Source organism: Psittacula echo (assembly GCF_963264785.1).
Source record: "Psittacula echo genome assembly, chromosome: 5".
NCBI lineage: Eukaryota > Metazoa > Chordata > Aves > Psittaciformes > Psittacidae > Psittacula > Psittacula echo.
Window position 1 is genome coordinate 81245572 of NC_137739.1, and position 14280 is coordinate 81259851.

The window sequence follows — 14280 nt, forward strand, 5'->3', positions numbered from 1 at the left end:
ATTTATTGCGAAAGAGAGGTTTTAAAATGAGACATTTGACACATTAATGAGAATAAGAATGTATTTAAATTTATGAGTTACTGTGAAATATAATAAGGTTTATCTCAGTGTTTTGTTTCTTCTGCTGTTGTTTACCATAAGTAGTGTTTATGACAAAGTACACAACAAATAAAGAGACTCTGATTCAGTCTGCCTTGAAGTCAGCAGTGGCTCATATATTAGTAAATTAAAATTCATTTAATTAATACATATTTTTAAACAAAATATCTGGAGGTTATAATATGATCAAGCTTGCAAAGAAAATTATGTCTGTAGATTAGTCTAGAGTTGGAAGAAAATATTTAGCTTGTCTTTAATGAGAAGTGTTAGGATCCATAATGTTAAGATTTCTGTAATTATGCCATCAGAACTAACAGCTTCTCCCATGCCATAAGATGACATCCCATCTATCGTCATCATCTTTTCCTATGATGGTTTTTCTTTTCTGTATTACTAGCGTTTGTCTTCTGTGATTCCGGTCAGCTTTCTCTCATTTTCTCATTCTTCTCCATTTTCCATTAATACAAGCCTTCGGCCTGCATCCACATAGTTTGTGCCTCTTTATCTTTGGTGACAGTCTTCCTTTATCTGACTTTGCTCTGGCTCCAGCTTCTTTCACAATTTAATTTCAAGGCTTCTTTCTTCAGCATATATGTCTCTAGTTTTTTGTACCCTCCTTTTACCCTTTATCTTCAGATAACCTCATTCATAAACACATTTTTTTATCTCTAGGCACATGATTCATGTTCATGATATCCCTGTTCCAATACTGCTTCTTTCTGTTCCAACTAAAACACTGTCATCTATTTCTAGTATCCTTGTGAACATCTTATGATGAACTGAAACTCAACGTACTCTTAGTCTCCTTTCTCATGTACCAACCATTCAGCTATACTTCTGTTTTGAATTACTGCATGTGATACCATCTTCCTGTCCCCGAGGCTTACTGGCAGTTTTCACTGGGTATGTCTTTACATCCAGTCTCCATATATATCCTGACAGTGTTTTCTCTGTAATATGTGCATACATTCATATATGTATGTATGCAAATATTTATTTATTTATTATTCACAAACCTGAAGTTCTTGTGTAGGTTCACCATCCCCTGACCTGACTGTTACACTATCCTTTTTCTGGGTTGATGAATACAATTGACAAACACCAAAATTCAGGGTTCTACTACAGACACAATTTATGTGATTTGTTTTGATTGTGACCCTTCCAAAGTGTGTCAAACAAGCTACTTAGTTTTAGTTTTTAAGGCTCTTGAGCATCTTTCCCCTCACAGCCTATCTTTTATGCACAGTAAATATGAGCAACAGTAAAGATGGTTACTTGTCTCCATTAGAAGATTATGTTCTCATCCAAGAAGCTGTACATGAATGACAGGAATTCTTATTTATGCATATGCTGTGTACGTATTGCTGGTTTCTTATTTTGAACTACTGAAAAAAGTAGTTTCAACATGGCATTTTCACTTTGACTATTATCAGTGATTTCTTATAGACAAGTTTGGATGGAGGACTTTTTTATTGTCAGTTTGCCATTTTCTCCCTGAGAAATAATGGCAACTTCTTAGACTTCCTTCCTGAAAGAATGGTCAAGGCAGGGAGCTTAGAATGAGAAAGCCTTTCTTGAAGATCATCCCAGCTCATTCCATGAAGGGTTCAAGCCATAGTTCTGTGTTAAAGTGTTCCCCAGAGTTTTGGTGTCACACTTGTCAGGTTATAAAACATTTCAATATGTTTTTCAGAGATGTGATTCATCTTTGTACTACCCATCTTTAATGTCAGACTCCACGGTGATTTAGCACCATTAAAACCATGTTACCAGGGAGTCCATTCAGCTGTAGCTGCTCCAATCTATATACTGTTTTGGAAAATGCTAGTGTAATATAAAGATCTCAGAAAGTAGTATTTAAAGAGCAGGAAGAGGAGCCCCAACTGAGTAATTTGGTTGTTCCACACTTGTAGTGCTTACTCTATTTTTTTAATTGCATTTTGGAGTGTCACATGTGGACTGTCTGTTTACAGAACTGAGGAGCAAGCAGTTTTCAGCCCATTTCACTGTTTTTTTTTTCCCCAGTGGGATTTGCAATAGCATGATTTTTCACCCTTGGATTTGATTATCTGAAATGACCTTCATTTGGTTTGCAGCAGTCACGTGACAGTAAAACTGATTTTGAAAGTAAAAAAATAAGACTTGAAGGAGATGATCAAAAATATGATGGAATCTAAGAAATTGCTTCTGTAGCTATTAATGTCTTCTTTAGTCTCACATTTTTGTATCCATCCAACCTCCTTTTTCAAGGAAAGGGAGGAACAGTCACAAAGCTTAAGCTTTTGAAGTCAGTACGCAGCAGTTTTCATATGAACTAATGCTACAGGATGCGCTGATTTTCACATATCAGAAGGGCGCTAGTATCAAATTTCTTCATTCTTCCTGGTTTCCCTTATATTTCTGTCATCCCACTTTTTGCTTTTTTACATAAGCTGCTTTTCCCATATTGTAGCTGAAATAGCCTTTTAGAGCCTCTCTGCGGAACTATAAAATTTCTTCCTCCAATGACAGCAGAACTCTTTTTCAGAAAACAATGATAACACGTCTGCAGTGTATTTCCCAAGTATTTTTAGTTGTAGCTGTAGTTATTTCTTTCCCTACAAAGTGAATGCAGTTTCTAAGTCTTATTTTTACCCATTGACTGTGTACGTAGGTAGTGATCAGTTGTAAAGTTGGTAAAAAGGGATACAGTTGATTATAAAAGTAATACTGCAACTGTTAGAGAAGCACTAATCATCTTTTCTGGTACATCATAATCATTATCTGGACTGCAACTTTAATTTCAGCATTTTCCTCATGAGAAAATATCAGCCTGCTTTTAATAAGGATGAGTAAGAGTTAATTTCAGGGGATTATAGGAAGGAGTATTTTGAGACAGGTTTTTATGTAGTAAGAATATTTCTGTTCAGACTTTGTCTGCCGCAGCATCTGAATGTACTGGCAAAAGGAAAAACTTATTGATCACCTAAAGGATCCAGGGGTTTTAGATTTTCGTGAGTTATTCAGTTGGCAGAGACAGTTTCCCACTTGTTCAAGGTATTAGCCTTAAAATGAAATAGTTGTAGTTGCAGTTTTCGTATTATAGTGTCATCTCACTACAGTGCTCTGTTTCAGTTGTTAAATCTTCAAAATGGAAAGAAAATAGATTAACATAAAAATATAAAGCAAAGAAAAAAATGCTTTGTGAACTTTTTCATGCTACAAATAGTCCCCTCTCAGATAACTGCTGAAAAAAACGAAGTAGTTTTTAACTGCTAATTTTGAAATTGATTCATTTTAACAAAGTTGTCCTGTTTTGCAGCTCAATTGGCACTATAATTGCTATAATCAGTGTAGTCTGAATGACTGTGTGAGGAACTAACTTCAAAGATGGAGGGATATGTCCCTTGTAGCTCAGTAATAAGATAATTGTAATACGTATGAACATATTGAAGAGAGTAGTGAAGGACTGCAGTTCAAGTGGTATGATCTGACACCTGGTATGATCTGATTACCTGGTTAGAAACTAAAGATCAGAAACAAATATTTATTGCGGCTTGTAGGATTGTGAAGGACATAAGAAAGGAAGTAATGACAAATGTGCATCGTACTGTTGATTGGAAGGGTGTAGAGTAATTCACAGTTCTCCTAAACATGTAAAGTAATGTTATTTCATATTTTCTGTTCAGTTTACTTAACCATGTTTTATTAGCTAAAAAACTTGAAGCCTGACTTATAAATATGTGAAGAAAAAGCTTAAAACTTTTCAAGTGAGACCTTGAATGCAAATGCAAATGTATTATTCTAGATGTAGATAGAACTAGCGTTATGTGCCTTAGAGATGAAATATACATGCTCTGCCACTATATGTTGTATAGTTACTCTAAGAGTAATAGGAAAAGGTATAACTCTTGCAGATAAGGTCTTTGGAAGCGTATTCACTCTATTAACATATAATTCACTATTTACAATTGGTAGTTTTGATCTGCGTGGGTTGGGTTTTTTGTTTTTTCTCCTGTACATGGATTTATGTGCATTGAAGATCTGGTACTATTTTATTAGAATGAAATTGTTCTGAACACCCAAATGCAGTATCTAAAAAGTAAAGTATGAGTCTGTTCTAAACTGGCGGGGAGGGAAAGGTAAACAAATGGCACATGAAGAAACTTTTGTGCAACTTTGCTGCTGCTGTCAGTGGTTTGAACCCTGGCTTTTTGTGTGTTTTTGTTTGCTTGGAGCACATTTTGACCTCATATACTTTTGGGAAACGTTGAACAATGATATGTGTGTAGCTGGGACTAGGATGAAGAATGTGGGAATGGGCAGTAGCGTGTGTCTGTATAGGCTTCTGAAGCTAAATTGTACATGCTGTGAACAGTACGAGGATGCAGGTAATTTTGGGGTAGATATAGAATTAAATTCTAGAATGGAAGTTGATAAGGAAGCACTCGGTGGTGGAAGGAGCCTTGTCTGGTGATGAAAAAGATCAGAAGAGAGAAAAATGTGTGTGGGAAGGAGAACAAAACTGCTGGGGATGATGTAGGCCGTTAAAAGAAAGGAGGAGGAAACAGGGGCAGGGGAATAAATTGTAGGAGAGAGAAACCCAATAATTGAATTAATGGTGTAGATAAGAATTGATTACTGCAAAGCAGGGTAATGTGAATTTAATTGTGGGGAGCCTGTCTTTAATCATCAGGCAAATATATTTAGCAGCATGCAAATTTAGTACGTATCTGAGATTAATTCTGTTTATTGCTTTTTGAGAGAGTGTTGTCAAAGAGTTAGTTTACATACCATTTTGTTTCCCATTGTTCTAGTGGTAGCTGAAGTAAGTAGTATTAGCATCTGGTTTTTACTGAGACAAAGAATAAATGACACTTTTTGAATGTAAACCTAACTTCATACAGCCTTCAGATTACATGTCATTGTTTACATGGTGATAATGGAAAGTGAAGGTGTCAGCTTTGGTACAGAAATAAAAAACCTTGAGGGACAATATCTGAAGGACATTGGCACTCTTAACGTCATCAGTGCTACAACTAGCTTTTGGGCTGTTGTCATCACTCCTGTTTTAAAAGGAGTATTAACCACAACTGTTCTTTGACCTACTATTAAATTTAATATTAAGAAAGTAAAATAAAAAGCAAAAAAAGCCACTAGTCTTTGCCCTTAAACAGATTAACCTTTAAAAATGAATTTGAGGTCATAATTATGTAAAAAACCATAAATTCAATCATCATATGTTATCCCAGGCCTGATCTTTGTGGCCTTTAATTTATGTGGCCTTAAGTTACAAATAACTGAATTGTATTTGTTTTACAGATAAGACAGGATAACATGTATGCAAGCTGAGCTGACAAAGCTAGGGAAAAACACAATTGAAAAGCTATCCATAATAAGGTGGTATTCAGATAACATCTTTTTATCTAAAACATCTGTGTTTTTCTCCTAAGTATGCAGGCCTCACTGACTGGCAGTGATTATTCAAATTAACAGTTGGTCCCTTAAATCTGGTGATCTGGACTCAGCAAAGATGAATGAAGAAGAAAATTTCTTTTTTCCTGGTTCAGTAATTAGTTTGGAATGTGGACTTCCACTTTGAGAGTATCCTGCCTAGTGGCTTAAAAGGTATTCTGAGGAGGCTCTATTTTGTCTGTGGAACTGTTGTATTTTTTATAAATACAGCTTTCTAAGTCAAAGGGAGAGTTACCCTATGGCCCTTTCCCTCCTCTCTCCACCTTTCTCTTGCCTTTCCCAGTGACTAGATTTTAGGTCAGTCTTCGGTTGTTATTTAAACAAAATGAAGAGCTCAGAGTTCTCGCTCTCACAGGTTTGTTTAGCATGACCTTAATTTCAAATGCCTAGACTCTTCTGTGTTTATTTGGAATAAGTGAAAAATAAAAATTATATTCTTTAACATACGTTAAGGAGGTTTACAGTATTTTAGATCTAACTTGCCAGACTTTTTTTAGCTGGAAACTTGAAATCTTAAACCTTACCAAGCTGGGAAGTCCTCATTTTAGAACAACTAGGAAATGTAGCATTGTTTCTTTCTTGTATGGTATGCATTAAAGAAGCCACAAAACTTTTGCTCTAAACATTAGCAAAAGTATTCAGATCCAAAGGATTATCCACCAATTTTTCTAATATTTTTTACTGATACTCTTTAGTGGTGACCTGTCAGTAACAAAAGCATCTCTGGCTCATGCTAAAGCAAAAGATACACCGGCTGCTGTACAGTCTGACCCTTAGAAAAATGCAGTGGAAGCAATTGTGAATGCAAATGTTCAGATCTTTTTATTGTCTAGGGAAGCAGTTTCAAACCTGTTCACATCAAGCAATGAAAATATTATTCCATTCAAGTGTTTATGTATAAAATCAAGTAAATACTGCTTGCCTTTCTTCAGTGCTGTTACTTCTGAAAATTTTCCAGCCAATGATTTTTCTAATCTTCAAGTTTCACTTTAGGATGACAGATGGTGTTCTGGAAATATCATTTAAGAAGCTGAATTCTTAAAAAACCCTGCAAAACAAACCAAAACAAACTCCAAAAAAAAGTATTTGTTTCTAAAATAAGTATTTTCATTAATAAGTAACGATTTAAAAGTAGTGTTGCAAGAGAGGACTGGCATAATTTTTTGGAAACCAGACTGTCTCTTCCTGTTATAGCCCACTTCTGTCTTTTCATGTCTATAAAGTTAAATTTTGTACATTTTGCTACTGTAGAACAGAGAAAATGACTAATGAACAAATATTTTAGATCTATGATGCTTTCAGCTTTTCTTCACCAAATCTGCATCAGCCAGACTATATTACGTATATTTTTGGAAATAGATGAGGCTTGCAAGATTTCCTTCTAAATTCTGAGCTAAGCATTTGATAGTTGATAGCTTTTCAAAAAACTAACTACTTCAAAGAGGAAAAACTTTATTTCAGGAAATGGAGTGCTGTGGAACAGACTAAGAGGAATTATTACAGCTTTATATTTTTCTTCATAACTTTAAATTCTGTAGCAAAGGAATTATATCAGAGCCATTCAGTGCAAGATGTAAACATGTAGCCTGATTTTTAAATGACCTATACGTACTCTATTCTTTCTCCATGTCATTTAAGTCAACGAAGACTGGAGCCTATTTAATGTTATAGAATCATAGAATGATTAGAGCTGGAATGGACCTTAAAGCTGATCCAGTTCCAACCCCCTGCCATGAGCAGGGACACCTTCCACTAGACCTGAGGTTGCTCAAGCCTTGCGCAACCTGGCCTTGAACACTGCCAGGGATGGGGCAGCCACAGCTTCTCTGGGCACCCTGTGCCAGTGCCTCACCACCCTTACTGGGAAGAATTTCTTCATAATGTCTAATCTAAATCTATCCCCTTTCAGTTTAAAGCCATTCCCCTTTCTCCCCCCACTGCCCCCCAAATCCAAGTTGAAAACAGGAATCTGCATGAGTTGAATGAATCATGACATTAGTCATTTGAGGCTCCATTTCTAAATTAGCAATAAATTTATAGGAAGGACAAGGAAGTTATATTGGAGAGGTTTGTGCAGACATTATTTTTGAATAAAGAGGTTAAGATAACTACAACCTTGGTAGGTTTCAAAAGTTTTTGAAGTAGTGCAAGGTGTGATATTCCTATCAGTGACAAACCTATTTAGCTATCATAATATAGCTGTGTAGCACTATTTATTATGTTTGTCTGCTATAACCTCCTTCAGGGACATAGAGGAAGATTATTTAAGGCACAGTCTCATAACGTATATAGGTAGCATTTTCAGCTTCCAGGGACATGATCTTTGCAAGTTTGATTGTATTACTGACAAAGAAGAAATTGAAGAAATCAGTGTTATAGCGACAGGTAGCTGGTGTCTTGTGTGTGATAGTACAAGGTGAAAAAGGAAGGTGGTAAGTTAATGTAAAAGATGAAGAAAGAGCATTATGAATTGACTTAGAAGGTGACAAGTAAAATGGGTATATGGATTTCATGTGCTATGATTATTTTGTAACAGCTTTATGGAATATTCTTGCAATAATTAAATGAAGTGAAAAACTTGATAATACATGGTTATTTCTCTGAGAGGAAGATTCTTTGTGACCTGGCATTTGGGGCTTTTGGGTAAAAAATAAAAAGAATACACAATCTATTAATATCCTGTCTGGAGGAATAGGTTGATAAATAATTGAGATATGAAAAAGATCTATTACTCAGGATACAATACTTTGTAATTGTTGGTGTATATTGGGGTTTTTTTTCCTCCTTTCCTGTGATGTGCAGAGCACTGATATAGCCAAACAATCACTGGAAACTTTAATTTAGAAATTCTGCTGTGCTGTATAGCTGTTCTATATTCTGATACAGCAGTTCCTTTATGTTCTACAAAACTGATAGATGCTCAGGAGAGTAGGCTGTAACCAGCCTTTAAAAATAAAAGAAGAAAATTTTGCACTGAGATTTGATCTTATCTTTGAAAAAAATCAAATTATTCTAGGAAGGGTGAAATCTACTGCCTTCCTATGGGTTTGTGTACTGTTTCTCTTATGCCCTCCAAATTTCTCAGTATTTTCAGCTTCATACTACACCCTGTCTTTCTGACCAGTACAGAGTTGCCTTTCAGGCCTAGGCATATACTTACTTGACATCTAAAAAGCATACTGATTGACCAACTGATTGGTGTCTCTTAAGATGAATGTAAGCCATGTTAATTGAATTTTAACCGTCTGCCTCTGTGTGAAGGTAGTAATTTGAGTTCTGTCTTTAATCGTCGATTTTCATTAAACTTGCAGGAACTGAAAGTCTTTGAGAGCCGTCCCATTTGTTTGAAATTAAAAGCTATTATAATTGAAAGGACAGATGGTTTGGTCCAGTGAAATTTGTTTCCTGGTGAAAATAGAAGCAAACCAAAAACTTTAATTTCTAATTTATTCCTAGTTGAAAAGAAGGGAAGTGTGTTATTTTCTGTAGGTTAGCTTGCTTGAGACCTTTTGTTTCTCATCCTTCTTTGAAAATAAGTTACTACTGAAATAAGTCTACTGCTGCATTCATGTAAATCTTTAATATATGGTATTATTATCATTATAAATACTTAATATGGTATGGACAAAACAAAAATGAAGGTCTTGGTTCTCCACTCTGCTAACAGCTTGGGACTTCCCATGATGTAAAACAACCATAAAATTTTTACTTACAGAGATAAGTAAAACAGTATTCTGCTGTCTGAGGAAATTATCTGTCAGAGCTTTAGCTGGTTTACATGGGTAGTCTTCCTCTTACAGTAATCTATGCTTCAGCTCCTGGTGTAAGAGAAAGAAAAAAGACTGCAAAGGGCAAAGCAAACATACACATGGCAGATTTATCCTGTGTGATTTTTCACTGCAGTGAGTTCAGGCTTGTGACAGACTCTTAGTAGGTTGTTACCACCTCCAGCCCACCAGACTTTTTATCTGCTCATGAATCAGCTTTGGAACATTGCCTTTTTCACGTAGTGCATCACGTTGGCTAAGTAAATACTCCAGATTGAAAACTGAGTAGCTTGGGAGCTGGGTTGTGTATCAAATATTGCTGTCTTAGAGATGGTGATGCTCTTTGTAGCACAGTTGGAGTTAAAGGCAGTTGGAGCTAAATGATCATTTGTCACCACACGTCTGTTAGAACTCACAATAGCAAAATTCAATTGTATTGTTAGATGTTAACTTGGCTTGTTACCCAGCTTCTGCTGGGACTAAGTGGCATAGGATCAGACAGCTGCAATCAATTTTGGGAAATCACAACTTCTGTTTAGGTAGATCTGAGTCCAAATAATCTGTCATACTGACAGCAGGTAGGAGATGGGTCGATAAGGAGTTCTAGGTGCAAGTACCTTGATTATCAGTGTCAGATATGGTTTTTATACAGAGCTGAAAATGCGGGTTTGAAGAGCTGTATATACAGCTGTATATCCAGTGAAAACTAATTCTAGAACTAATTGAGATGTATAATATACTGTAATGGCACCTTCCAACTACTTGATCTTTCCTTACTCAGATGATCCTTAAATTTTTCATTTATTTCAAACTTGTGCAAACACATGCTAGGCATTAAATTAGATTGCAAAGGCCGTATCCACAAAAAAAGGGTGGATGGGAATGTGAATTCTTGAAGCTATTTGGTATTAAAAAAGGTTCTAAAGAATTGGAATTGTGTACAGTTCCAATCCTGGAAATATATTCCTGTTGGGTAAAAGAAATAGGAAACCTACTTTTTTAAAGGGAAAAGATAAAAACCGGAGGATTCTGCCTTCAACAAAAGGAAGCAGAGGTGGCTGCTTCTCTACCCACCCACCTGTGTGCTTTAGAACTTGGCTTTAGAGGCAGCACCCAGAAGGTGAGGTACACTGCTTGAGCTGGTTTCTCAATCCAAAATCTAAAGACGCTGCAGAATTCTCAGTCATCGCCTGACTGATAGGAAGAACCATAGTGTGGGTCAGAGATAATACAATGAACCAATACTGTAGTATTTTTTCATGCTTCTTATCTAGTTCCCATGACTGCAGTGAAAAAGTTAACTTTTTTGCTCTGCATAACACTTCCATTGTTGCCTGGAGCAATAAACCCAGAGCATTTATCTAGAGGTACTAAACTGAGCTAAGGAGTGTGACTTGCCTCCTCCACGGCCCCTCCAAAGAAGCAACAGCTGTAGATAGGTTTGTAAGCATGGTGTCTCCTAGGAATCTGCAAACCTCTGTGCTTAGAGGGAATAGTTAACTTTTTTAAGGAACTCCTAATTTCCTACATGTGGTTTTTCTAAGACATTTTCATGCCTTTCCAGGGCAAGGTGACCTCCAAAGAAAATTGATGTTACATAAAAAAGTACCTTTAAGTGTAGAAAAATTCTTCATAGTCATTGAATCTCCTTCACATGCATGTATCTTTAATAATTTAACTTACATTTGAAGAATTTAGTGATAGTAATCAAATCTGAGACAGCTGTCACTTTCGGATCACTGCTTGAGCTAATTATATTAGAAAAAGCTTTTTATGTAAAATGATCCAAACAAGTTACAGTTTTGTAGAAGATTTCCAAAGTACGTTTTGTGTCAAATTGTTGTGGTTTAAACCCTGTTGTCAAGTTATCCATGCCTCTCTCTCTCACTCTCCCCCCTTCTTTCCCTGCCCCTACTCCTGGAGGGACGGGAAGGAGAATCGAAAGAATGTAACTCCCACAGGTTGAGATAAGAACAGTTCAGTAACTAAGATAAAACACAAACCACTACTGATACCACCAACAATAATAATGATAAAGGAAATAACAAGGGAAGAAAATACAACACCTCACCCCCACCCAGCAGTGATCCAGCCCTTCCGGGTAACTCTCAGTTCCATCCCCGGGCATGACGTGCTGTGGTATGGAATACCTCTTTGGCTAATTTGGGTCAGGTGTCCTGTCTCTGCTTCCTCCCGGCTTCCCCTCCTCCCTAGCAGAGCATGAGACTCGCAAAGTCTTTGGTCAGACTAAACATTTGAGCAGTAACTAAAAACATCAGTGTTATCAGCGCTGTTCTCAGGCCAAAAGTCAAAACCACAGTGCTGCACCAGCTACTAAGAAGGAGAAAAAATGACTGCTACTGCTGAACCCAGGACACAAATCTAAGCTTCAAGCCTATGACTGATAAGAAAAAGACTCTGCTAAATTTCAAGTGAAAAAACAGGAGAATGCTGATGATGGCATTTGCCATGGAAAGGAACAGGGATGTGATCTGTTTTAATCAAGGGTGTCAGTGGAATTCACAGATATTTTTAAATGCAGAATTCACCATTTCATTAGTACAAATGCCCTTTGCAGCTGTATGCTCCAGAAATGCCATCGATCCCTTTGGCTGTATTAATAAGTCACCTGTAGTGATTGAAAAAATAGACCTATTAAGCTTTGTTCTCAGCAAGGAAATCTACTTCGCTTTAAGAAAGCTCAGTTGCTGTGGTATCAGCTTTCTTAGATAAAGCATCTGGAAGACAATACTACAAACAATGTCTCAGCAAGGTGGTGGCAGGTGAGCTCAGACAGGAAAAATTTGGAGGCATCTAAAAGCAAATTAACATGATTGGTAATAGCCTGGGGGGGGGAGGTCATTTGGAAAAACATGATGAGTCATTCAGGAAGTTGCTATTATTGCCTGTAATATTTCTCTTCCACTACATGTGAGCTGTTGTGAGATGCATAAAGAATTTTGAAACAGTTTCCAAAGTTTTGCAAATGCTCAGAAGTCTATACATTCTAGTCTGAATTGGGCAAACTTGATTTGATCTACTACAGCCGTCATTCATGTTGTTAGTGACATGATAGAATCAATTTATTGTTGTTGTGTGGCATTGTAATAGCACTATGAAATAGTGCCCAGCTGCATTAGTAAGAGGTATTTCATTGTGTCTTAAAGTGTAAAAGAGACTACACTTTAAGGCAAGATATTGTAAAAGGATTTAGATATCCTTGCTGGGGTGAAGAATTCAGAATTCATTTAATGATAAGCTAATGTATAAAACAATATTCATGTTTGTCACCCAGGATAATTGAAATCATCTTAGGGAAAATAATATTACAGGAATGTTTAAGGATGGCAGTGACTTTAACATTCAAAAGCAGTTGGTACACAATGAAATTTCCCCATAGGGGCTTTTCTCCCCCAGGACAGAACTGGAATAGATCAGATGTCAGATTGTTAGGAGTTTTAGGGGATGGGATAATTTAGATTCCATATGCTGTCTCTTACTCTTTTATTTCCTTACAAGCAACTGAAATATTTTTGTGCTAGTTGTCAAGTAGAAGTTAAAGTTATAACTCTAGGAATAAAAGTCTCATTTCATCCTAGTTTTCACGTTTTTCATTATTTTCACCAGAATGGAAATGTTTAGCTTATTAAAACTAAATATAGTCCTTCCTTTGTAACGTTCAGACTAGAGGCTGAAGACAGTAACCATTTGGTTTCATGTTCTGAAACTTTATGCTCTTGCGATTTACCGCATTTATATTTTGTGGTGTTTTAAAGTTAAGCTCTTGGTGCCCTTCTGAAGAAGTGCTATTCATCAAACAGCATGTTTTTGGAAATTTACCTGTATTTTGTTTGTCTTGGCACTGATGCTTAATTATTGTTACTTGGATAGTTTGCCAGTCTTCAGAACTACTGATAAGGAGACTTAAGCCCCCCTCGCCCCTTCTTTTTTTTTTTTTTGGTGAATTTAGTTTCTCCTGAAATGTAGCCGTTCCAAAGCATTTTGAGCTATTCATGGTGCTGTGAAATTTCTGCAGTTACAGTGTTATGCTTCATTTCAGGGTAGTGTTCCATATGGAATATGATATACTTACAAGATTTAAGATAGTAACACAATTGTCTGTCCTGCCTGAACACAAAATGTGTTCCAAGCACCATTTAAACTTCATGATAACGTGCAAAACCTAAAATTTATGGAACATCATCTAAGAACCTGTGCATGCTATGGGCATCCTAGAAAATATTCTCCACCTTAACTAACACTGGTTCAGCTTTTGTACCACTCTAGCAGACATTGATTAAATGGGCTGTTGAATCCTTTTAAAAGGTAGTGCTGTATAATTCTGCTGGATTTAATTGATAGGGTTACTGACAGTAATGGCAGCTCCTGATGTACTCGAATGATACCTCTGTGTAGCATCTCTTGGTAGATAAGAAGAAATTATACCTTTGTACACATATGCGGGGAGAGCCTGAAGTGTTTAATCTTAATAGGGTAATAAATTTGTATTGTCGTTATCTCTGTGTGTATCAAATCAGACTTTTCAATATATTGTGCAGATTCCTTAAAAAATCTTAAGAATTGTCATGAGTGTGGGGCAGGCAGACAGATCAGCAATACCCAGTAAGTACAAGTCAGAGGTGAGGAAGATTAATTAAAGTTTCTCACATTCACTGTTAGAGGAAACACAGAATTATTACTTGGGAAGATAAGACTGTGTAAAAAAAAAAAGGCAAATTTAGCAGTTCTGGTAATTTTCTTATACAGAATGAATTATTAAGGAGATAGCATGGGTTGCGTGTCTGTCTTAGACAATGTAATAACACCATGATTTGATTTTTTTAAATTGTAAATATGTACTAATTCTCACTATTCTCAATTACGAAATTCTTTATGTAACATTTTATTTGAAGGAAAGAGGGACGGGAAAATATATAATAAAATAATATATAAAACAATA

At 36.2% G+C, this 14280-nt stretch overlaps 1 protein-coding gene across 1 annotated transcript in view; it reads left to right on the forward strand.

Moving 5' to 3' along the window:
• TTBK2 (tau tubulin kinase 2) overlaps positions 1–14280 on the forward strand; it is a gene marked incomplete at its 5' end in the record, with an annotated part of 66765 nt that overhangs the window by 20461 nt on the left and 32024 nt on the right. The window lies entirely within an intron of this gene.